At 47.1% G+C, this 20,276-nt stretch overlaps 35 non-coding genes across 35 annotated transcripts; all 35 read left to right on the top strand.

The window, feature by feature from the left end:
* Window positions 1-192: 192 nt before the first annotated feature.
* On the top strand, window positions 193-333 carry LOC138677541 (U4 spliceosomal RNA). The gene has a single exon (XR_011320947.1). It is a non-coding gene; the product is annotated as a U4 spliceosomal RNA (small nuclear RNA).
* A 275-nt stretch (window positions 334-608) lies between these two features.
* On the top strand, window positions 609-749 carry LOC138678209 (U4 spliceosomal RNA). Its single transcript, XR_011321580.1, has one exon. It is a non-coding gene; the product is annotated as a U4 spliceosomal RNA (small nuclear RNA).
* Window positions 750-1,024: 275 nt separating this feature from the next.
* On the top strand, window positions 1,025-1,165 carry LOC138677907 (U4 spliceosomal RNA). The gene has a single exon (XR_011321296.1). It is a non-coding gene; the product is annotated as a U4 spliceosomal RNA (small nuclear RNA).
* Window positions 1,166-1,440: 275 nt separating this feature from the next.
* Window positions 1,441-1,581, top strand: LOC138677906 (U4 spliceosomal RNA). The gene has a single exon (XR_011321295.1). It is a non-coding gene; the product is annotated as a U4 spliceosomal RNA (small nuclear RNA).
* Window positions 1,582-1,856: 275 nt separating this feature from the next.
* On the top strand, window positions 1,857-1,997 carry LOC138677694 (U4 spliceosomal RNA). Its single transcript, XR_011321093.1, has one exon. It is a non-coding gene; the product is annotated as a U4 spliceosomal RNA (small nuclear RNA).
* Window positions 1,998-2,272: 275 nt separating this feature from the next.
* On the top strand, window positions 2,273-2,413 carry LOC138677905 (U4 spliceosomal RNA). The gene has a single exon (XR_011321294.1). It is a non-coding gene; the product is annotated as a U4 spliceosomal RNA (small nuclear RNA).
* A 275-nt stretch (window positions 2,414-2,688) lies between these two features.
* On the top strand, window positions 2,689-2,829 carry LOC138677904 (U4 spliceosomal RNA). Its single transcript, XR_011321293.1, has one exon. It is a non-coding gene; the product is annotated as a U4 spliceosomal RNA (small nuclear RNA).
* Window positions 2,830-3,104: 275 nt separating this feature from the next.
* LOC138677903 (U4 spliceosomal RNA) lies at window positions 3,105-3,245 on the top strand. The gene has a single exon (XR_011321292.1). It is a non-coding gene; the product is annotated as a U4 spliceosomal RNA (small nuclear RNA).
* A 275-nt stretch (window positions 3,246-3,520) lies between these two features.
* LOC138677717 (U4 spliceosomal RNA) lies at window positions 3,521-3,661 on the top strand. The gene has a single exon (XR_011321115.1). It is a non-coding gene; the product is annotated as a U4 spliceosomal RNA (small nuclear RNA).
* A 275-nt stretch (window positions 3,662-3,936) lies between these two features.
* On the top strand, window positions 3,937-4,077 carry LOC138677709 (U4 spliceosomal RNA). Its single transcript, XR_011321107.1, has one exon. It is a non-coding gene; the product is annotated as a U4 spliceosomal RNA (small nuclear RNA).
* A 275-nt stretch (window positions 4,078-4,352) lies between these two features.
* On the top strand, window positions 4,353-4,493 carry LOC138677902 (U4 spliceosomal RNA). Its single transcript, XR_011321291.1, has one exon. It is a non-coding gene; the product is annotated as a U4 spliceosomal RNA (small nuclear RNA).
* A 275-nt stretch (window positions 4,494-4,768) lies between these two features.
* On the top strand, window positions 4,769-4,909 carry LOC138677900 (U4 spliceosomal RNA). The gene has a single exon (XR_011321290.1). It is a non-coding gene; the product is annotated as a U4 spliceosomal RNA (small nuclear RNA).
* Window positions 4,910-5,184: 275 nt separating this feature from the next.
* On the top strand, window positions 5,185-5,325 carry LOC138677899 (U4 spliceosomal RNA). The gene has a single exon (XR_011321289.1). It is a non-coding gene; the product is annotated as a U4 spliceosomal RNA (small nuclear RNA).
* A 275-nt stretch (window positions 5,326-5,600) lies between these two features.
* LOC138678231 (U4 spliceosomal RNA) lies at window positions 5,601-5,741 on the top strand. The gene has a single exon (XR_011321601.1). It is a non-coding gene; the product is annotated as a U4 spliceosomal RNA (small nuclear RNA).
* Window positions 5,742-6,016: 275 nt separating this feature from the next.
* LOC138677898 (U4 spliceosomal RNA) lies at window positions 6,017-6,157 on the top strand. Its single transcript, XR_011321288.1, has one exon. It is a non-coding gene; the product is annotated as a U4 spliceosomal RNA (small nuclear RNA).
* Window positions 6,158-6,432: 275 nt separating this feature from the next.
* LOC138677897 (U4 spliceosomal RNA) lies at window positions 6,433-6,573 on the top strand. Its single transcript, XR_011321287.1, has one exon. It is a non-coding gene; the product is annotated as a U4 spliceosomal RNA (small nuclear RNA).
* Window positions 6,574-6,848: 275 nt separating this feature from the next.
* LOC138678207 (U4 spliceosomal RNA) lies at window positions 6,849-6,989 on the top strand. The gene has a single exon (XR_011321578.1). It is a non-coding gene; the product is annotated as a U4 spliceosomal RNA (small nuclear RNA).
* Window positions 6,990-7,265: 276 nt separating this feature from the next.
* LOC138677896 (U4 spliceosomal RNA) lies at window positions 7,266-7,406 on the top strand. The gene has a single exon (XR_011321286.1). It is a non-coding gene; the product is annotated as a U4 spliceosomal RNA (small nuclear RNA).
* A 275-nt stretch (window positions 7,407-7,681) lies between these two features.
* On the top strand, window positions 7,682-7,822 carry LOC138677895 (U4 spliceosomal RNA). The gene has a single exon (XR_011321285.1). It is a non-coding gene; the product is annotated as a U4 spliceosomal RNA (small nuclear RNA).
* Window positions 7,823-8,097: 275 nt separating this feature from the next.
* On the top strand, window positions 8,098-8,238 carry LOC138677651 (U4 spliceosomal RNA). Its single transcript, XR_011321054.1, has one exon. It is a non-coding gene; the product is annotated as a U4 spliceosomal RNA (small nuclear RNA).
* A 5,971-nt stretch (window positions 8,239-14,209) lies between these two features.
* On the top strand, window positions 14,210-14,350 carry LOC138677639 (U4 spliceosomal RNA). The gene has a single exon (XR_011321042.1). It is a non-coding gene; the product is annotated as a U4 spliceosomal RNA (small nuclear RNA).
* A 275-nt stretch (window positions 14,351-14,625) lies between these two features.
* LOC138678196 (U4 spliceosomal RNA) lies at window positions 14,626-14,766 on the top strand. Its single transcript, XR_011321567.1, has one exon. It is a non-coding gene; the product is annotated as a U4 spliceosomal RNA (small nuclear RNA).
* Window positions 14,767-15,041: 275 nt separating this feature from the next.
* On the top strand, window positions 15,042-15,182 carry LOC138677894 (U4 spliceosomal RNA). Its single transcript, XR_011321284.1, has one exon. It is a non-coding gene; the product is annotated as a U4 spliceosomal RNA (small nuclear RNA).
* Window positions 15,183-15,457: 275 nt separating this feature from the next.
* Window positions 15,458-15,598, top strand: LOC138677650 (U4 spliceosomal RNA). Its single transcript, XR_011321053.1, has one exon. It is a non-coding gene; the product is annotated as a U4 spliceosomal RNA (small nuclear RNA).
* Window positions 15,599-15,873: 275 nt separating this feature from the next.
* Window positions 15,874-16,014, top strand: LOC138677483 (U4 spliceosomal RNA). Its single transcript, XR_011320891.1, has one exon. It is a non-coding gene; the product is annotated as a U4 spliceosomal RNA (small nuclear RNA).
* Window positions 16,015-16,289: 275 nt separating this feature from the next.
* LOC138677893 (U4 spliceosomal RNA) lies at window positions 16,290-16,430 on the top strand. Its single transcript, XR_011321283.1, has one exon. It is a non-coding gene; the product is annotated as a U4 spliceosomal RNA (small nuclear RNA).
* Window positions 16,431-16,705: 275 nt separating this feature from the next.
* LOC138677690 (U4 spliceosomal RNA) lies at window positions 16,706-16,846 on the top strand. Its single transcript, XR_011321089.1, has one exon. It is a non-coding gene; the product is annotated as a U4 spliceosomal RNA (small nuclear RNA).
* A 275-nt stretch (window positions 16,847-17,121) lies between these two features.
* LOC138678200 (U4 spliceosomal RNA) lies at window positions 17,122-17,262 on the top strand. Its single transcript, XR_011321571.1, has one exon. It is a non-coding gene; the product is annotated as a U4 spliceosomal RNA (small nuclear RNA).
* A 275-nt stretch (window positions 17,263-17,537) lies between these two features.
* Window positions 17,538-17,678, top strand: LOC138677515 (U4 spliceosomal RNA). Its single transcript, XR_011320922.1, has one exon. It is a non-coding gene; the product is annotated as a U4 spliceosomal RNA (small nuclear RNA).
* A 275-nt stretch (window positions 17,679-17,953) lies between these two features.
* On the top strand, window positions 17,954-18,094 carry LOC138677892 (U4 spliceosomal RNA). The gene has a single exon (XR_011321282.1). It is a non-coding gene; the product is annotated as a U4 spliceosomal RNA (small nuclear RNA).
* A 275-nt stretch (window positions 18,095-18,369) lies between these two features.
* LOC138677689 (U4 spliceosomal RNA) lies at window positions 18,370-18,510 on the top strand. The gene has a single exon (XR_011321088.1). It is a non-coding gene; the product is annotated as a U4 spliceosomal RNA (small nuclear RNA).
* Window positions 18,511-18,785: 275 nt separating this feature from the next.
* Window positions 18,786-18,926, top strand: LOC138678188 (U4 spliceosomal RNA). The gene has a single exon (XR_011321560.1). It is a non-coding gene; the product is annotated as a U4 spliceosomal RNA (small nuclear RNA).
* Window positions 18,927-19,201: 275 nt separating this feature from the next.
* On the top strand, window positions 19,202-19,342 carry LOC138677514 (U4 spliceosomal RNA). The gene has a single exon (XR_011320921.1). It is a non-coding gene; the product is annotated as a U4 spliceosomal RNA (small nuclear RNA).
* A 275-nt stretch (window positions 19,343-19,617) lies between these two features.
* Window positions 19,618-19,758, top strand: LOC138677891 (U4 spliceosomal RNA). The gene has a single exon (XR_011321281.1). It is a non-coding gene; the product is annotated as a U4 spliceosomal RNA (small nuclear RNA).
* Window positions 19,759-20,033: 275 nt separating this feature from the next.
* Window positions 20,034-20,174, top strand: LOC138677890 (U4 spliceosomal RNA). The gene has a single exon (XR_011321280.1). It is a non-coding gene; the product is annotated as a U4 spliceosomal RNA (small nuclear RNA).
* Window positions 20,175-20,276: the final 102 nt, after the last annotated feature.

Genomic DNA, 20,276 nt, shown 5'->3' with positions numbered 1-20,276 from the left:
TGGTTTATGCCTGGAGCAGAAGGAGAAAGTGAGCTGGTCTGGCTGTAATGGGCAAAAATGATGTCTTCCCTGAGCCCTTAGACTGTCGACACCTTGAAGCAGTGCGGGAGGGCCAGTGGTCAAATGGATCTCACCATAACTTAAATGAGCTCTTCCTTGGAAGCGGGAATTCCTAGTCGCCCAACTTCCTCCAACTTTGCGCAGTGGCAATATCGTAGCCCATGAGGTATAACCGAGGCGTGATTATTGCTAATTGAAAACTTTTCCCAATACCCCGCCATGATGACTTGAAATATAGTCAGCATTGGCAATTCTTGTTGGTCTCTCAGGAGACTTCATCCATGGTATGCAAATGACAGAGTCTTAGCTCCTCCCAGTGTGGAGGAGAATCCTTGCTTCCCACAGCAACGTATTGATGGTTTATGCCTGGAGCAGAAGGAGAAAGTGAGCTGGTCTGGCTGTAATGGGCAAAAATGATGTCTTCCCTGAGCCCTTAGACTGTCGACACCTTGAAGCAGTGCGGGAGGGCCAGTGGTCAAATGGATCTCACCATAACTTAAATGAGCTCTTCCTTGGAAGCGGGAATTCCTAGTCGCCCAACTTCCTCCAACTTTGCGCAGTGGCAATATCGTAGCCCATGAGGTATAACCGAGGCGTGATTATTGCTAATTGAAAACTTTTCCCAATACCCCGCCGTGATGACTTGAAATATAGTCAGCATTGGCAATTTTTGTTGGTCTCTCAGGAGACTTCATTCATGGTATGCAAATGACAGAGTCTTAGCTCCTCCCAGTGTGGAGGAGAATCTTTGCTTCCCACAGCAACGTATTGATGGTTTATGCCTGGAGCAGAAGGAGAAAGTGAGCTGGTCTGGCTGTAATGGGCAAAAATGATGTCTTCCCTGAGCCCTTAGACTGTCGACACCTTGAAGCAGTGCGGGAGGGCCAGTGGTCAAATGGATCTCACCATAACTTAAATGAGCTCTTCCTTGGAAGCGGGAATTCCTAGTCGCCCAACTTCCTCCAACTTTGCGCAGTGGCAATATCGTAGCCCATGAGGTATAACCGAGGCGTGATTATTGCTAATTGAAAACTTTTCCCAATACCCCGCCATGATGACTTGAAATATAGTCAGCATTGGCAATTTTTGTTGGTCTCTCAGGAGACTTCATTCATGGTATGCAAATGACAGAGTCTTAGCTCCTCCCAGTGTGGAGGAGAATCTTTGCTTCCCACAGCAACGTATTGATGGTTTATGCCTGGAGCAGAAGGAGAAAGTGAGCTTGGCTGGCTGTAATGGGCAAAAATGATGTCTTCCCTGAGCCCTTAGACTGTCGACACCTTGAAGCAGTGCGGGAGGGCCAGTGGTCAAATGGATCTCACCATAACTTAAATGAGCTCTTCCTTGGAAGCGGGAATTCCTAGTCGCCCAACTTCCTCCAACTTTGCGCAGTGGCAATATCGTAGCCCATGAGGTATAACCGAGGCGTGATTATTGCTAATTGAAAACTTTTCCCAATACCCCGCCATGATGACTTGAAATATAGTCAGCATTGGCAATTTTTGTTGGTCTCTCAGGAGACTTCATCCATGGTATGCAAATGACAGAGTCTTAGCTCCTCCCAGTGTGGAGGAGAATCCTTGCTTCCCACAGCAACGTATTGATGGTTTATGCTTGGAGCAGAAGGAGAAAGTGAGCTGGTCTGGCTGTAATGGGCAAAAATGATGTCTTCCCTGAGCCCTTAGACTGTCGACACCTTGAAGCAGTGCGGGAGGGCCAGTGGTCAAATGGATCTCACCATAACTTAAATGAGCTCTTCCTTGGAAGCGGGAATTCCTAGTCGCCCAACTTCCTCCAACTTTGCGCAGTGGCAATATCGTAGCCCATGAGGTATAACCGAGGCGTGATTATTGCTAATTGAAAATTTTTCCCAATACCCCGCCATGATGACGTGAAATATAGTCAGCATTGGCAATTTTTGTTGGTCCCTCAGGAGACTTCATCCATGGTATGCAAATGACAGAGTCTTAGCTCCTCCCAGTGTGGAGGAGAATCCTTGCTTCCCACAGCAACGTATTGATGGTTTATGCCTGGAGCAGAAGGAGAAAGTGAGCTGGTCTGGCTGTAATGGGCAAAAATGATGTCTTCCCTGAGCCCTTAGACTGTCGACACCTTGAAGCAGTGCGGGAGGGCCAGTGGTCAAATGGATCTCACCATAACTTAAATGAGCTCTTCCTTGGAAGCGGGAATTCCTAGTCGCCCAACTTCCTCTAACTTTGCGCAGTGGCAATATCGTAGCCCATGAGGTATAACCGAGGCGTGATTATTGCTAATTGAAAACTTTTCCCAATACCCCGCCATGATGACTTGAAATATAGTCAGCATTGGCAATTTTTGTTGGTCTCTCAGGAGACTTCATCCATGGTATGCAAATGACAGAGTCTTAGCTCCTCCCAGTGTGGAGGAGAATCCTTGCTTCCCACAGCAACGTATTGATGGTTTATGCCTGGAGCAGAAGGAGAAAGTGAGCTGGTCTGGCTGTAATGGGCAAAAATGATGTCTTCCCTGAGCCCTTAGACTGTCGACACCTTGAAGCAGTGCGGGAGGGCCAGTGGGCAAATAGATCTCACCATAACTTAAATGAGCTCTTCCTTGGAAGCGGGAATTCCTAGTCGCCCAACTTCCTCCAACTTTGCGCAGTGGCAATATCGTAGCCCATGAGGTATAACCGAGGCGTGATTATTGCTAATTGAAAACTTTTCCCAATACCCCGCCATGATGACTTGAAATATAGTCAGCATTGGCAATTTTTGTTGGTCTCTCAGGAGACTTCATCCATGGTATGCAAATGACAGAGTCTTAGCTCCTCCCAGTGTGGAGGAGAATCCTTGCTTCCCACAGCAACGTATTGATGGTTTATGCCTGGAGCAGAAGGAGAAAGTGAGCTGGTCTGGCTGTAATGGGCAAAAATGATGTCTTCCCTGAGCCCTTAGACTGTCGACACCTTGAAGCAGTGCGGGAGGGCCAGTGGTCAAATGGATCTCACCATAACTTAAATGAGCTCTTCCTTGGAAGCGGGAATTCCTAGTCGCCCAACTTCCTCCAACTTTGCGCAGTGGCAATATCGTAGCCCATGAGGTATAACCGAGGCGTGATTATTGCTAATTGAAAACTTTTCCCAATACCCCGCCATGATGACTTGAAATATAGTCAGCATTGGCAATTTTTGTTGGTCTCTCAGGAGACTTCATCCATGGTATGCAAATGACAGAGTCTTAGCTCCTCCCAGTGTGGAGGAGAATCCTTGCTTCCCACAGCAACGTATTGATGGTTTATGCTTGGAGCAGAAGGAGAAAGTGAGCTGGTCTGGCTGTAATGGGCAAAAATGATGTCTTCCCTGAGCCCTTAGACTGTCGACACCTTGAAGCAGTGCGGGAGGGCCAGTGGTCAAATGGATCTCACCATAACTTAAATGAGCTCTTCCTTGGAAGCGGGAATTCCTAGTCGCCCAACTTCCTCCAACTTTGCGCAGTGGCAATATCGTAGCCCATGAGGTATAACCGAGTCGTGATTATTGCTAATTGAAAATTTTTCCCAATACCCCGCCATGATGACGTGAAATATAGTCAGCATTGGCAATTTTTGTTGGTCCCTCAGGAGACTTCATCCATGGTATGCAAATGACAGAGTCTTAGCTCCTCCCAGTGTGGAGGAGAATCCTTGCTTCCCACAGCAACGTATTGATGGTTTATGCCTGGAGCAGAAGGAGAAAGTGAGCTGGTCTGGCTGTAATGGGCAAAAATGATGTCTTCCCTGAGCCCTTAGACTGTCGACACCTTGAAGCAGTGCGGGAGGGCCAGTGGTCAAATGGATCTCACCATAACTTAAATGAGCTCTTCCTTGGAAGCGGGAATTCCTAGTCGCCTAAGTTCCTCCAACTTTGCGCAGTGGCAATATCGTAGCCCATGAGGTATAACCGAGGTGTGATTATTGCTAATTGAAAACTTTTCCCAATACCCCACCATGATGACTTGAAATATAGTCAGCATTGGCAATTTTCGTTGGTCTCTCAGGAGACTTCATCCATGGTATGCAAATGACAGAGTCTTAGCTCCTCCCAGTGTGGAGGAGAATCCTTGCTTCCCACAGCAACGTATTGATGGTTTTTGCCTGGAGCAGAAGGAGAAAGTGAGCTGGTCTGGCTGTAATGGGCAAAAATGATGTCTTCCCTGAGCCCTTAGACTGTCGACACATTGAAGCAGTGCGGGAGGGCCAGTGGTCAAATGGATCTCACCATAACTTAAATGAGCTCTTCCTTGGAAGCGGGAATTCCTAGTCGCCCAACTTCCTCCAACTTTGCGCAGTGGCAATATCGTAGCCCATGAGGTATAACCGAGGCGTGATTATTGCTAATTGAAAACTTTTCCCAATACCCCGCCATGATGACTTGAAATATAGTCAGCATTGGCAATTTTTGTTGGTCTCTCAGGAGACTTCATCCATGGTATGCAAATGACAGAGTCTTAGCTCCTCCCAGTGTGGAGGAGAATCCTTGCTTCCCACAGCAACGTATTGATGGTTTATGCCTGGAGCAGAAGGAGAAAGTGAGCTGGTCTGGCTGTAATGGGCAAAAATGATGTCTTCCCTGAGCCCTTAGACTGTCGACACCTTGAAGCAGTGCGGGAGGGCCAGTGGTCAAATGGATCTCACCATAACTTAAATGAGCTCTTCCTTGGAAGCGGGAATTCCTAGTCGCCCAACTTCCTCCAACTTTGCGCAGTGGCAATATCGTAGCCCATGAGGTATAACCGAGGCGTGATTATTGCTAATTGAAAACTTTTCCCAATACCCCGCCATGATGACTTGAAATATAGTCAGCATTGGCAATTTTTGTTGGTCTCTCAGGAGACTTCATCCATGGTATGCAAATGACAGAGTCTTAGCTCCTCCCAGTGTGGAGGAGAATCCTTGCTTCCCACAGCAACGTATTGATGGTTTATGCCTGGAGCAGAAGGAGAAAGTGAGCTGGTCTGGCTGTAATGGGCAAAAATGATGTCTTCCCTGAGCCCTTAGACTGTCGACACCTTGAAGCAGTGCGGGAGGTCCAGTGGTCAAATGGATCTCACCATAACTTAAATGAGCTCTTCCTTGGAAGCGGGAATTCCTAGTCGCCCAACTTCCTCCAACTTTGCGCAGTGGCAATATCGTAGCCCATGAGGTATAACCGAGGCGTGATTATTGCTAATTGAAAACTTTTCCCAATACCCCGCCATGATGACTTGAAATATAGTCAGCATTGGCAATTTTTGTTGGTCTCTCAGGAGACTTCATCCATGGTATGCAAATGACAGAGTCTTAGCTCCTCCCAGTGTGGAGGAGAATCCTTGCTTCCCACAGCAACGTATTGATGGTTTATGCCTGGAGCAGAAGGAGAAAGTGAGCTGGTCTGGCTGTAATGGGCAAAAATGATGTCTTCCCTGAGCCCTTAGACTGTCGACACCTTGAAGCAGTGCGGGAGGGCCAGTGGTCAAATGGATCTCACCATAACTTAAATGAGCTCTTCCTTGGAAGCGGGAATTCCTAGTCGCCCAACTTCCTCCAATTTTGCGCAGTGGCAATATCGTAGCCCATGAGGTATAACCGAGGCGTGATTATTGCTAATTGAAAACTTTTCCCAATACCCCGCCATGATGACTTGAAATATAGTCAGCATTGGCAATTTTTGTTGGTCTCTCAGGAGACTTCATCCATGGTATGCAAATTACAGAGTCTTAGCTCCTCCCAGCGTGGAGGAGAATCCTTGCTTCCCACAGCAACGTATTGATGGTTTATGCCTGGAGCAGAAGGAGAAAGTGAGCTGGTCTGGCTGTAATGGGCAAAAATGATGTCTTCCCTGAGCCCTTAGACTGTCGACACCTTGAAGCAGTGCGGGAGGGCCAGTGGTCAAATGGATCTCACCATAACTTAAATGAGCTCTTCCTTGGAAGCTGGAATTCCTAGTCGCCCAACTTCCTCCAACTTTGCGCAGTGGCAATATCGTAGCCCATGAGGTATAACCGAGGCGTGATTATTGCTAATTGAAAACTTTTCCCAATACCCCGCCATGATGACTTGAAATATAGTCAGCATTGGCAATTTTTGTTGGTCTCTCAGGAGACTTCATTCATGGTATGCAAATGACAGAGTCTTAGCTCCTCCCAGTGTGGAGGAGAATCCTTGCTTCCCACAGCAACGTATTGATGGTTTATGCCTGGAGCAGAAGGAGAAAGTGAGCTGGTCTGGCTGTAATGGGCAAAAATGATGTCTTCCCTGAGCCCTTAGACTGTCGACACCTTGAAGCAGTGCGGGAGGGCCAGTGGTCAAATGGATCTCACCATAACTTAAATGAGCTCTTCCTTGGAAGCGGGAATTCCTAGTCGCCCAACTTCCTCCAACTTTGCGCAGTGGCAATATCGTAGCCCATGAGGTATAACCGAGGCGTGATTATTGCTAATTGAAAACTTTTCCCAATACCCCGCCATGATGACTTGAAATATAGTCAGCATTGGCAATTTTTGTTGGTCTCTCAGGAGACTTCATCCATGGTATGCAAATGACAGAGTCTTAGCTTCTCCCAGTGTGGAGGAGAATCCTTGCTTCCCACAGCAACGTATTGATGGTTTATGCCTGGAGCAGAAGGAGAAAGTGAGCTGGTCTGGCTGTAATGGGCAAAAATGATGTCTTCCCTGAGCCCTTAGACTGTCGACACCTTGAAGCAGTGCGGGAGGGCCAGTGGTCAAATGGATCTCACCATAACTTAAATGAGCTCTTCCTTGGAAGCGGGAATTCCTAGTCGCCCAACTTCCTCCAACTTTGCGCAGTGGCAATATCGTAGCCCATGAGGTATAACCGAGGCGTGATTATTGCTAATTGAAAACTTTTCCCAATACCCCGCCATGATGACTTGAAATATTGTCAGCATTGGCAATTTTTGTTGGTCTCTCAGGAGACTTCATCCATGGTATGCAAATGACAGAGTCTTAGCTCCTCCCAGTGTGGAGGAGAATCCTTGCTTCCCACAGCAACGTATTGATGGTTTATGCCCTGGAGCAGAAGGAGAAAGTGAGCTGGTCTGGCTGTAATGGGCAAAAATGATGTCTTCCCTGAGCCCTTAGACTGTCGACACCTTGAAGCAGTGCGGGAGGGCCAGTGGTCAAATGGATCTCACCATAACTTAAATGAGCTCTTCCTTGGAAGCGGGAATTCCTAGTCGCCCAACTTCCTCCAACTTTGCGCAGTGGCAATATCGTAGCCCATGAGGTATAACCGAGGCGTGATTATTGCTAATTGAAAACTTTTCCCAATACCCCGCCATGATGACTTGAAATATAGTCAGCATTGGCAATTTTTGTTGGTCTCTCAGGAGACTTCATCCGTGGTATGCAAATGACAGAGTCTTAGCTCCTCCCAGTGTGGAGGAGAATCCTTGCTTCCCACAGCAACGTATTGATGGTTTATGCCTGGAGCAGAAGGAGAAAGTGAGCTGGTCTGGCTGTAATGGGCAAAAATGATGTCTTCCCTGAGCCCTTAGACTGTCGACACCTTGAAGCAGTGTGGGAGGGCCAGTGGTCAAATGGATCTCACCATAACTTAAATGAGCTCTTCCTTGGAAGCGGGAATTCCTAGTCGCCCAACTTCCTCCAACTTTGCGCAGTGGCAATATCGTAGCCCATGAGGTATAACCGAGGCGTGATTATTGCTAATTGAAAACTTTTCCCAATACCCCGCCATGATGACTTGAAATATAGTCAGCATTGGCAATTTTTGTTGGTCTCTCAGGAGACTTCATCCATGGTATGCAAATGACAGAGTCTTAGCTCCTCCCAGTGTGGAGGAGAATCCTTGCTTCCCACAGCAACGTATTGATGGTTTATGCCTGGAGCAGAAGGAGAAAGTGAGCTGGTCTGGCTGTAATGGGCAAAAATGATGTCTTCCCTGAGCCCTTAGACTGTCGACACCTTGAAGCAGTGCGGGAGGGCCAGTGGTCAAATGGATCTCACCATAACTTAAATGAGCTCTTCCTTGGAAGCGGGAATTCCTAGTCGCCCAACTTCCTCCAACTTTGCGCAGTGGCAATATCGTAGCACATGAGGTATAACCGAGGCGTGATTATTGCTAATTGAAAACTTTTCCCAATACCCCGCCATGATGACTTGAAATATAGTCAGCATTGGCAATTTTTGTTGGTCTCTCAGGAGACTTCATCCATGGTATGCAAATGACAGAGTCTTAGCTCCTCCCAGCGTGGAGGAGAATCCTTGCTTCCCTGTTATGGCCGGCAATCAGGCAACACAGCGTGCAGTAATCAGCGCACATACAGAGATCTGGCAATAACCAAAAACAATAGGACGAGCTCTGAGACGTGGAATCTCTGTAGACTGCAGTACCTGATCTATCCTCACACAACTATAAGCAGCAGTGGATTGCGCCTATCACTACCTATGCAACTCGGCACTGCCTGAGGAGCTGACTAGCCTGAAGATAGAAATACAAGCCTGACTTACCTCAGAGAAATACCCCAAAGGAATAGGCAGCCCCCCACATATAATGACTGTTAGCAAGATGAAAAGACAAACGTAGGAATGAAATAGATTCAGCAAAGTGAGGCCCGATATTCTAGACAGAGCGAGGATAGCAAAGAGAACTATGCAGTCTACAAAAAACCCTAAAACGAAAACCACGCAAAGGGGCAAAAAGACCCACCGTGCCGAACTAACAGCACGGCGGTGCACCCCTTTGCTTCTCAGAGCTTCCAGCAAACGTTAATAGCAAGCTGGACAGAAAAAACAGAAAACAAACTAGAAGCACTTATCTAGCAGAGCAGCAGGCCCAAGGAAAGATGCAGTAGCTCAGATCCAACACTGGAACATTGACAAGGAGCAAGGAAGACAGACTCAGGTGGAGCTAAATAGCAAGGCAGCCAACGAGCTCACCAAAACACCTGAGGGAGGAAGCCCAGAGACTGCAATACCACTTGTGACCACAGAAGTGAACTCAGCCACAGAATTCACAACAGTACCCCCCCCCTTGAGGAGGGGTCACCGAACCCTCACCAGAACCCCCAGGCCGACCAGGATGAGCCACTTGAAAGGCACGAACAAGATCTGGGGCATGGACATCAGAGGCAAAAACCCAGGAATTATCTTCCTGAGCATAACCCTTCCATTTGACCAGATACTGGAGTTTCCGTCTAGAGACACGAGAATCCAAAATATTCTCCACAATATACTCCAATTCCCCCTCCACCAAAACAGGGGCAGGATGCTCCACAGATGGAACCATAGGTGCCACGTATCTCCTCAACAACGACCTATGGAATACATTATGTATGGAAAAGGAGTCTGGGAGGGTCAGACGAAAAGACACCGGATTGAGAATCACAGAAATCCTATACGGACCAATAAAACGAGGTTTAAATTTAGGAGAGGAAACCTTCATAGGAATATGACGAGAAGATAACCAAACCAGATCCCCAACACGAAGTCGGGGTCCCACACGGCGTCTGCGATTAGCGAAAAGCTGAGCCTTCTCCTGGGACAAGGTCAAATTGTCCACTACCTGAGTCCAGATCTGCTGCAACCTGTCCACCACAGAATCCACACCAGGACAGTCCGAAGACTCAACCTGTCCTGAAGAGAAACGAGGATGGAACCCAGAATTGCAGAAAAATGGAGAGACCAAGGTAGCCGAGCTGGCCCGATTATTAAGGGCGAACTCAGCCAACGGCAAAAATGACACCCAATCATCCTGGTCAGCGGAAACAAAACATCTCAGATATGTTTCCAAGGTCTGATTGGTTCGTTCGGTCTGGCCATTAGTCTGAGGATGGAAGGCCGAGGAGAAAGATAGGTCAATGCCCATCCTACCACAAAAGGCTCGCCAGAACCTCGAGACAAACTGGGAACCTCTGTCAGAAACAATATTCTCAGGAATGCCATGTAAACGAACCACATGCTGGAAGAACAAAGGCACCAAATCAGAGGAGGAAGGCAATTTAACCAAGGGCACCAGATGGACCATTTTAGAAAAGCGATCACAGACCACCCAAATGACCGACATTTTTTGAGAAACGGGAAGGTCAGAAATTAAATCCATCGAAATATGTGTCCAAGGCCTCTTCGGGATCGGCAAGGGCAAAAGCAACCCACTGGCACGTGAACAGCAGGGCTTAGCCCTAGCACAAATTCCACAGGACTGCACAAAAGCACGCACATCCCGTGACAGAGATGGCCACCAGAAGGATCTAGCAACCAACTCCCTGGTACCAAAGATTCCTGGATGACCGGCCAGCACCGAACAATGAAGTTCAGAGATAACTTTACTAGTCCACCTATCAGGGACGAACAGTTTCTCGGCCGGACAACGATCAGGTTTATTAGCCTGAAATTTCTGCAACACTCTCCGCAAATCAGGGGAGATGGCAGACACAATGACTCCTTCCTTGAGGATACTCGCCGGCTCAGATAACCCCGGAGAGTCGGGCACAAAACTCCTAGACAGAGCATCCGCCTTCACATTTTTAGAGCCCGGAAGGTATGAAATCACAAAATCAAAACGAGCAAAAAATAACGACCAACGGGCCTGTCTAGGATTCAAGCGCTTGGCAGACTCAAGATAAGTAAGGTTCTTATGATCAGTCAATACCACCACGCGATGCTTAGCACCCTCAAGCCAATGACGCCACTCCTCGAATGCCCACTTCATGGCCAGCAACTCTCGGTTGCCCACATCATAATTACGCTCAGCAGCAGAAAATTTCCTGGAAAAGAAAGCACATGGTTTGAACACTGAGCAACCAGAACCTCTCTGTGACAAAACCGCCCCTGCACCAATCTCAGAAGCATCAACCTCGACCTGGAACGGAAGAGAAACATCAGGTTGACACAACACAGGGGCACAGCAAAAACGACGCTTCAACTCCTGAAAAGCTTCCACGGCAGCAGAAGACCAACTAACCAAATCAGCACCCTTCTTGGTCAAATCGGTCAATGGTCTGGCAATGCTAGAAAAATTACAGATGAAGCGACGATAAAAATTAGCAAAGCCCAGGAATTTCTGCAGACTTTTTAGAGATGTCGGCTGAGTCCAATCCTGGATGGCCTGAACCTTAACCGGATCCATCTCGATAGTAGAAGGGGAAAAGATGAACCCCAAAAATGAAACTTTCTGCACACCGAAGAGACACTTTGATCCCTTCACGAACAAGGAATTAGCACGCAGTACCTGGAAAACCATTCTGACTTGCTTCACATGAGACTCCCAATCATCTGAGAAGATCAAAATGTCATCCAAGTAAACAATCAAGAATTTATCCAGATACTCACGGAAAATGTCATGCATAAAAGACTGAAAAACAGATGGAGCATTGGCAAGTCCGAACGGCATCACCAGATACTCAAAATGACCCTCGGGCGTATTAAATGCCGTTTTCCATTCATCTCCCTGCCTGATTCTCACCAGATTATACGCACCACGAAGATCAATCTTAGTAAACCAACTAGCCCCCTTAATCCGAGCAAACAAGTCAGAAATCAATGGCAAGGGATACTGAAACTTAACAGTGATCTTATTAAGAAGGCGGTAATCAATACACGGTCTTAGCGAACCATCCTTCTTGGCTACAAAAAAGAACCCTGCTCCCAATGGTGACGACGATGGGCGAATATGTCCCTTCTCCAGGGACTCCTTCACATAACTGCGCATAGCGGTGTGTTCAGGTACGGACAAATTAAATAAACGACCCTTAGGGAATTTACTACCAGGAATCAAATCGATAGCACAATCACAATTCCTATGCGGAGGTAGGGCATCAGACTTGGACTCTTCAAATACATCCTGAAAGTCCGACAAGAACTCTGGGATGTCAGAAGGAATGGATGACGAAATAGACAAAAATGGAACATCATCATGTACTCCCTGACAACCCCAGCTGGTTACCGACATAGAGTTCCAATCCAATACTGGATTATGGGTTTGTAGCCATGGCAACCCCAACACGACCACATCATGCAAATTATGCAGTACCAGAAAGCGAATAACTTCCTGATGTGCAGGAGCCATGCACATGGTCAGCTGGGCCCAGTACTGAGGCTTATTCTTGGCCAAAGGTGTAGCATCAATTCCTCTCAACGGAATAGGACACCGCAAAGGCTCCAAGAAAAATCCACAACGTTTAGCATAATCCAAATCCATCAGATTCAGGGCAGCGCCTGAATCCACAAACGCCATGACAGAATACGATGACAAAGAGCACATTAAGGTAATGGACAAAAGGAATTTGGACTGTACAGTACCATTAACGGCAGAGCTATCGAACCGCCTAGTGCGTTTAGGACAATTAGAAATAGCATGAGTAGAATCACCACAATAGAAACACAGTCTGTTCAGACGTCTGTGTTCTTGCCGTTCTACTTTAGTCATAGTCCTGTCGCACTGCATAGGCTCAGGTTTACTCTCAGACAATACCGCCAGATGGTGCACAGATTTACGCTCGCGCAAGCGACGACCGATCTGAATGGCCAAGGACATAGACTCATTCAAACCAGCAGGCATAGGAAATCCCACCATTACATCCTTAAGAGCTTCAGAGAGACCCTTTCTGAACAAAGCCGCTAGTGCAGATTCATTCCACAGAGTGAGTACTGACCACTTCCTAAATTTCTGACAATATACTTCTACATCATCCTGACCCTGGCATAAAGCCAGCAGATTTTTCTCAGCCTGATCCACTGAATTAGGCTCATCGTAAAGCAATCCCAGCGCCTGGAAAAATGCATCAACATTACTCAATGCAGAATCTCCTGGTGCAAGAGAAAACGCCCAGTCCTGTGGGTCGCCGCGCAAAAAAGAAATAATAATCAAAACCTGTTGAATAGGATTACCAGAAGAATGAGGTTTCAAGGCCAAAAATAGCTTACAATTATTTCTGAAGCTCAGGAACTTAGTTCTGTCACCAAAAAACAAATCAGGAATCGGAATTCTTGGTTCTAGCATCGATTTCTGATCAATAGTATCTTGAATCTTTTGTACATTTACAACGAGATTATCCATTGAGGAGCACAGAGCCTGAATATCCATGTCCACAGCTGTGTCCTGAAGCACTCTAATGTCTAGGGGAAAAAAAAGACTGAAGACAGAGCTAAGAAAAAAAAATGATGTCAGGATTTCTTTTTTCCCTCTATTGGGAATCATTGGTGTGGCTCCTTGTACTGTTATGGCCGGCAATCAGGCAACACAGCGTGCAGTAATCAGCGCACATACAGAGATCTGGCAATAACCAAAAACAATAGGACGAGCTCTGAGACGTGGAATCTCTGTAGACTGCAGTACCTGATCTATCCTCACACAACTATAAGCAGCAGTGGATTGCGCCTATCACTACCTATGCAACTCGGCACTGCCTGAGGAGCTGACTAGCCTGAAGATAGAAATACAAGCCTGACTTACCTCAGAGAAATACCCCAAAGGAATAGGCAGCCCCCCACATATAATGACTGTTAGCAAGATGAAAAGACAAACGTAGGAATGAAATAGATTCAGCAAAGTGAGGCCCGATATTCTAGACAGAGCGAGGATAGCAAAGAGAACTATGCAGTCTACAAAAAACCCTAAAACGAAAACCACGCAAAGGGGCAAAAAGACCCACCGTGCCGAACTAACAGCACGGCGGTGCACCCCTTTGCTTCTCAGAGCTTCCAGCAAAAGTTAATAGCAAGCTGGACAGAAAAAACAGAAAACAAACTAGAAGCACTTATCTAGCAGAGCAGCAGGCCCAAGGAAAGATGCAGTAGCTCAGATCCAACACTGGAACATTGACAAGGAGCAAGGAAGACAGACTCAGGTGGAGCTAAATAGCAAGGCAGCCAACGAGCTCACCAAAACACCTGAGGGAGGAAGCCCAGAGACTGCAATACCACTTGTGACCACAGAAGTGAACTCAGCCACAGAATTCACAACACTTCCCACAGCAACGTATTGATGGTTTATGCCTGGAGCAGAAGGAGAAAGTGAGCTGGTCTGGCTGTAATGGGCAAAAATGATGTCTTCCCTGAGCCCTTAGACTGTCGACACCTTGAAGCAGTGCGGGAGGGCCAGTGGTCAAATGGATCTCACCATAACTTAAATGAGCTCTTCCTTGGAAGCGGGAATTCCTAGTCGCCCAACTTCCTCCAACTTTGCGCAGTGGCAATATCGTAGCCCATGAGGTATAACCGAGGCGTGATTATTGCTAATTGAAAACTTTTCCCAATACCCCGCCATGATGACTTGAAATATAGTCAGCGTTGGCAATTTTTCTTGGTCTCTCAGGAGACTTCATCCATGGTATGCAAATGACAGAGTCTTAGCTCCTCACAGTGTGGAGGAGAATTCTTGCTTCCCACAGCAACGTATTGATGGTTTATGCCTGGAGCAGAAGGAGAAAGTGAGCTGGTCTGGCTGTAATGGGCAAAAATGATGTCTTCCCTGAGCCCTTAGACTGTCGACACCTTGAAGCAGTGCGGGAGGGCCAGTGGTCAAATGGATCTCACCATAACTTAAATGAGCTCTTCCTTGGAAGCGGGAATTCCTAGTCGCCCAACTTCCTCCAACTTTGCGCAGCGGCAATATCGTAGCCCATGAGGTATAACCGAGGCGTGATTATTGCTAATTGAAAACTTTTCCCAATACCCCGCCATGATGACTTGAAATATAGTCAGCATTGGCAATTTTTGTTGGTCTCTCAGGAGACTTCATCCATGGTATGCAAATGACAAAGTCTTAGCTCCTCCCAGCGTGGAGGAGAATCCTTGCTTCCCACAGCAACGTATTGATGGTTTATGCCTGGAGCAGAAGGAGAAAGTGAGCTGGTCTGGCTGTAATGGGCAAAAATGATGTCTTCCCTGAGCCCTTAGACTGTCGACACCTTGAAGCAGTGCGGGAGGGCCAGTGGTCAAATGGATCTCACCATAACTTAAATGAGCTCTTCCTTGGAAGCGGGAATTCCTAGTCGCCCAACTTCCTCCAACTTTGCGCAGTGGCAATATCGTAGCCCATGAGGTATAACCGAGGCGTGATTATTGCTAATTGAAAACTTTTCCCAATACCCCGCCATGATGACTTGAAATATAGTCAGCATTGGCAATTTTTGTTGGTCTCTCAGGAGACTTCATCCATGGTATGCAAATGACAGAGTCTTAGCTCCTCCCAGCGTGGAGGAGAATCCTTGCTTCCCACAGCAACGTATTGATGGTTTATGCCTGGAGCAGAAGGAGAAAGTGAGCTAGTCTGGCTGTAATGGGCAAAAATGATGTCTTCCCTGAGCCCTTAGACTGTCGACACCTTGAAGCAGTGCGGGAGGGCCAGTGGTCAAATGGATCTCACCATAACTTAAATGAGCTCTTCCTTGGAAGCGGGAATTCCTAGTCGCCCAACTTCCTCCAACTTTGCGCAGTGGCAATATCGTAGCACATGAGGTATAACCGAGGCGTGATTATTGCTAATTGAAAACTTTTCCCAATACCCCGCCATGATGACTTGAAATATAGTCAGCATTGGCAATTTTTGTTGGTCTCTCAGGAGACTTCATCCATGGTATGCAAATGACAGAGTCTTAGCTTCTCCCAGCGTGGAGGAGAATCCTTGCTTCCCACAGCAACGTATTGATGGTTTATGCCTGGAGCAGAAGGAGAAAGTGAGCTGGTCTGGCTGTAATGGGCAAAAATGATGTCTTCCCTGAGCCCTTAGACTGTCGACACCTTGAAGCAGTGCGGGAGGGCCAGTGGTCAAATGGATCTCACCATAACTTAAATGAGCTCTTCCTTGGAAGCGGGAATTCCTAGTCGCCCAACTTCCTCCAACTTTGCGCAGTGGCAATATTGTAGCCCATGAGGTATAACCGAGGCGTGATTATTGCTAATTGAAAACTTTTCCCAATACCCCGCCATGATGACTTGAAATATAGTCAGCATTGGCAATTTTTGTTGGTCTCTCAGGAGACTTCGTCCATGGTATGCAAATGACAGAGTCTTAGCTCCTCCCAGTGTGGAGGAGAATCCTTGCTACCCACAGCAACGTATTGATGGTTTATGCCTGGAGCAGAAGGAGAAAGTGAGCTGGTCTGGCTGTAATGGGCAAAAATGATGTCTTCCCTGAGCCCTTAGACTGTCGACACCTTGAAGCAGTGCGGGAGGGCCAGTGGTCAAATGGATCTCACCATAACTTAAATGAGCTCTTCCTTGGAAGCGGGAATTCCTAGTCGCCCAACTTCCTCCAACTTTGCGCAGTGGCAATATCGTAGCCCATGAGGTATAACCGAGGCGTGATTATTGCTAATTGAAAACTTTTCCCAATACCCCGCCATGATGACTTGAAATATAGTCAGCATTGGCAATTTTTGTTGGTCTCTCAGGAGACTTCATCCAAGGTATGCAAATGACAGAGTCTTAGCTCCTCCCAGTGTGGAGGAGAATCCTTGCTTCCCACAGCAACGTATTGATGGTTTATGCCTGGAGCAGAAGGAGAAAGTGAGCTGGTCTGGCTGTAATGGGCAAAAATGATGTCTTCCCTGAGCCCTTAGACTGTCGACACCTTGAAGCAGTGTGGGAGGGCCAGTGGTCAAATGGATCTCACCATAACCTAAATGAGCTCTTCCTTGGAAGCAGGAATTCCTAGTCGCCCAACTACCTCCAACTTTGCGCAGTGGCAATATCGTAGCCCATGAGGTATAACCGAGGCGTGATTATTGCTAATTGAAAACTTTTCCCAATACGTCGCCATGATGACTTGAAATATAGTCAGCGTTGGCTATTTTTGTTGGTCTCTCAGGAGACTTCATCCATGGTATGCAAATGACAGAGTCTTAGCTCCTTCCAGTGTGGAGGAGAATCCTTGCTTCCCACAGCAACGTATTGATGGTTTATGCCTGGAGCAGAAGGAGAAAGTGAGCTGGTCTGGCTGTAATGGGCAAAAATGATGTCTTCCCTGAGCCCTTAGACTGTCGACACCTTGAAGCAGTGCGGGAGGGCCAGTGGTCAAATGGATCTCACCATAACTTAAATGAGCTCTTCCTTGGAAGCGGGAATTCCTAGTCGCCCAACTTCCTCCAACTTTGCGCAGTGGCAATATCATAGCCCATGAGGTATAACCGAGGCGTGATTATTGCTAATTGAAAACTTTTCCCAATACCCCGCCATGATGACTTGAAATATAGTCAGCATTGGCAATTTTTGTTGGTCTCTCAGGAGACTTCATCCATGGTATGCAAATGACAGAGTCTTAGCTCCTCCCAGTGTGGAGGAGAATCCTTGCTTCCCACAGCAAAGTATTGATGGTTTATGCCTGGAGCAGAAGGAGAAAGTGAGCTGGTATGACTGTAATGGGCAAAAATGATGTCTTCCCTGAGCCCTTAGACTGTCGACACCTTGAAGCAGTGCGAGAGGGCCAGTGGTCAAATGGATCTCACCATAACTTAAATGAGCTCTTCCTTGGAAGCGGGAATTCCTATTCGCCCAACTTCCTCCAACTTTGCGCAGTGGCAATATCGTAGCCCATGAGGTATAACTGAGGCGTGATTATTGCTAATTGAAAACTTTTCCCAATACCCCGCCATGATGACTTGAAATATAGTCAGCATTGGCAATTTTTGTTGGTCTCTCAGGAGACTTCATCCATGGTATGCAAATGACAGAGTCTTAGCTCCTCCCAGTGTGGAGGAGAATCCTTGCTTCCCACAGCAACGTATTGATGGTTTATGCCTGGAGCAGAAGGAGAAAGTGAGCTGGTCTGGCTGTAATGGGCAAAAATGATGTCTTCCCTGAGCCCTTAGACTGTCGACACCTTGAAGCAGTGCGGGAGGGCCAGTGGTCAAATGGATCTCACCATAACTTAAATGAGCTCTTCCTTGGAAGCGGGAATTCCTAGTCGCCCAACTTCCTCCAACTTTGCGCAGTGGCAATATCGTAGCCCATGAGGTATAACCGAGGCGTGATTATTGCTAATTGAAAACTTTTCCCAATACCCCGCCATGATGACTTGAAATATAGTCAGCATTGGCAATTTTTGTTGGTCTCTCAGGAGACTTCATCCAAGGTATGCAAATGACAGAGTCTTAGCTCCTCCCAGTGTGGAGGAGAATCCTTGCTTCCCACAGCAACGTATTGATGGTTTATGCCTGGAGCAGAAGGAGAAAGTGAGCTGGTCTGGCTGTAATGGGCAAAAATGATGTCTTCCCTGAGCCCTTAGACTGTCGACACCTTGAAGCAGTGTGGGAGGGCCAGTGGTCAAATGGATCTCACCATAACCTAAATGAGCTCTTCCTTGGAAGCAGGAATTCCTAGTCGCCCAACTACCTCCAACTTTGCGCAGTGGCAATATCGTAGCCCATGAGGTATAACCGAGGCGTGATTATTGCTAATTGAAAACTTTTCCCAATACGTCGCCATGATGACTTGAAATATAGTCAGCGTTGGCTATTTTTGTTGGTCTCTCAGGAGACTTCATCCATGGTATGCAAATGACAGAGTCTTAGCTCCTTCCAGTGTGGAGGAGAATCCTTGCTTCCCACAGCAACGTATTGATGGTTTATGCCTGGAGCAGAAGGAGAAAGTGAGCTGGTCTGGCTGTAATGGGCAAAAATGATGTCTTCCCTGAGCCCTTAGACTGTCGACACCTTGAAGCAGTGCGGGAGGGCCAGTGGTCAAATGGATCTCACCATAACTTAAATGAGCTCTTCCTTGGAAGCGGGAATTCCTAGTCGCCCAACTTCCTCCAACTTTGCGCAGTGGCAATATCATAGCCCATGAGGTATAACCGAGGCGTGATTATTGCTAATTGAAAACTTTTCCCAATACCCCGCCATGATGACTTGAAATATAGTCAGCATTGGCAATTTTTGTTGGTCTCTCAGGAGACTTCATCCATGGTATGCAAATGACAGAGTCTTAGCTCCTCCCAGTGTGGAGGAGAATCCTTGCTTCCCACAGCAAAGTATTGATGGTTTATGCCTGGAGCAGAAGGAGAAAGTGAGCTGGTATGGCTGTAATGGGCAAAAATGATGTCTTCCCTGAGCCCTTAGACTGTCGACACCTTGAAGCAGTGCGAGAGGGCCAGTGGTCAAATGGATCTCACCATAACTTAAATGAGCTCTTCCTTGGAAGCGGGAATTCCTATTCGCCCAACTTCCTCCAACTTTGCGCAGTGGCAATATCGTAGCCCATGAGGTATAACTGAGGCGTGATTATTGCTAATTGAAAACTTTTCCCAATACCCCGCCATGATGACTTGAAATATAGTCAGCATTGGCAATTTTTGTTGGTCTCTCAGGAGACTTCATCCATGGTATGCAAATGACAGAGTCTTAGCTCCTCCCAGTGTGGAGGAGAATCCTTGCTTCCCACAGCAACGTATTGATGGTTTATGCCTGGAGCAGAAGGAGAAAGTGAGCTGGTCTGGCTGTAATGGGCAAAAATGATGTCTTCCCTGAGCCCTTAGACTGTCGACACCTTGAAGCAGTGCGGGAGGGCCAGTGGTCAAATGGATCTCACCATAACTTAAATGAGCTCTTCCTTGGAAGCGGGAATTCCTAGTCGCCCAACTTCCTCCAACTTTGCGCAGTGGCAATATCGTAGCCCATGAGGTATAACCGAGGCGTGATTATTGCTAATTGAAAACTTTTCCCAATACCCCGCCATGATGACTTGAAATATAGTCAGCATTGGCAATTTTTGTTGGTCTCTCAGGAGACTTCATCCATGGTATGCAAATGACAGAGTCTTAGCTGCTCCCAGTGTGGAGGAGAGTCCTTGCTTCCCACAGCAACGTATTGATGGTTTATGCCTGGAGCAGAAGGAGAAAGTGAGCTGGTATGGCTGTAATGGGCAAAAATGATGTCTTCCCTGAGCCCTTAGACTGTCGACACCTTGAAGCAGTGCGGGAGGGCCAGTGGTCAAATGGATCTCACCATAACTTAAATGAGCTCTTCCTTGGAAGCGGGAATTCCTACTCGCCCAACTTCCTCCAACTTTGCGCAGTGGCAATATCGTAGCCCATGAGGTATAACCGAGGCGTGATTATTGCTAATTGAAAACTTTTCCCAATACCCCGCCATGATGACTTGAAATATAGTCAGCATTGGCAATTTTTGTTGGTCTCTCAGGAGACTTCATCCATGGTATGCAAATGACAGAGTCTTAGCTCCTCCCAGTGTGGAGGAGAATCCTTGCTTCCCACAGCAACGTATTGATGGTTTATGCCTGGAGCAG

This window comes from Ranitomeya imitator, chromosome 4 (assembly GCF_032444005.1).
Source record: "Ranitomeya imitator isolate aRanImi1 chromosome 4, aRanImi1.pri, whole genome shotgun sequence".
Lineage (NCBI taxonomy): Eukaryota > Metazoa > Chordata > Amphibia > Anura > Dendrobatidae > Ranitomeya > Ranitomeya imitator.
Note: the sequence above shows the minus strand (reverse complement) of the source record. Positions and strands in the feature narration are given on the sequence as shown.